The sequence below is a fragment of the Chrysochloris asiatica genome, unplaced genomic scaffold (assembly GCF_000296735.1).
Source record: "Chrysochloris asiatica unplaced genomic scaffold, ChrAsi1.0 scaffold00305, whole genome shotgun sequence".
Lineage (NCBI taxonomy): Eukaryota > Metazoa > Chordata > Mammalia > Afrosoricida > Chrysochloridae > Chrysochloris > Chrysochloris asiatica.
This window is the reverse complement of record NW_006408823.1, coordinates 1,564,840-1,565,874: the sequence shown is the minus strand read 5'-3', so window position 1 is coordinate 1,565,874 and position 1,035 is coordinate 1,564,840. Positions and strand designations below refer to the sequence as shown.

The 1,035-nt window shown below is 43.2% G+C and overlaps 1 protein-coding gene and 1 pseudogene across 1 annotated transcript in view; both read left to right on the top strand.

The window, feature by feature from the left end:
• Positions 1 to 1,035, top strand: part of SEPT12 (septin 12) — a 21,231-nt gene that overhangs the window by 11,615 nt on the left and 8,581 nt on the right. The window lies entirely within an intron of this gene.
• Positions 452 to 1,035, top strand: part of LOC102837420 — a 2,786-nt pseudogene continuing 2,202 nt past the window's right edge.

Sequence of the window (1,035 nt, the reverse complement as noted above, 5' to 3'; positions counted from 1 at the left end):
GATCCACCATCTTGTTTGTTCTCTGGTCATCAGTTTTTACATTCAACAAATTGTACACTTTGTTTCATCACAAGGATTGTAACCTCCTCCATGTGACAACAGTTACCCTACTTCCTTCTTGTGGTTCCTATTCCATTCCATCTACCTCCCCATTCCTTCTCAACTTTGTCCTTAGGTCAGTGTTTTCGTTCTTGAATGGTTGGTCATTCCATGTAAGCTTACTAGTAGCTTACTAGTACTGTTGGCCCCCTTGTATACCTCTCTACTGCTTGGCTGAAAATTGGGCCTCGAGGGTGAGTTCCTTTCCAGATCTGAAGGGTGGTTGAGGGACATAGTTTTGGGTTCCTCTAGTCATAAAGAACCTCTTACAACTCAGTAATAAAAAGATAAATGACCCAATTTTAAAATGGGCAAATAATTTGAATAGAATACCTCCAAAAAAGATATACAAATGTCCAATGCTGTGGTTAGGTATAGATTGATGGAATAGATTCTGACTCACAATGACCTCATTGCACAGAGTAGAACTGATGTCGGACCTTTCTCCCACAGAGCCTGGAGGTTATCCTATGTAGCCGGGGCTTCTTGCATGGCCAACAAGCACATGAACGGATATTCAACAACATTAACCATTGTTGTTAAGTGTATCTACTTTGCACCCACTAGAATGGGTACTATCAAAATGACAGATAATTGATGTTGGTGGTGGTGGTGGTGTTAGGTGCCATCCAGTCAGTACTGACTCATAGCGACCCTAAGCACAATGAAACACTGCCCAATCCTGGGCCAACCTCACAATTGTTGCCACTCTTGAGTCCATTGATGCTGCCACTTTGCCAATCCATCTCGCTGGGGGTCTTCCTCTGTTTCTTTTACCCTCCACCTTAACAAACATGATATCCTTCTCCAGTGACTGGTCCCTCCTGACAATATGCCCCAAGTATGAGAGACAAAATTTGGCCATCCTGGCCTCCAAGGGACATTCTGGCTACACTTTTTGCAACATAAATCTTTTTCTTCTTCTGGCAGCCCATG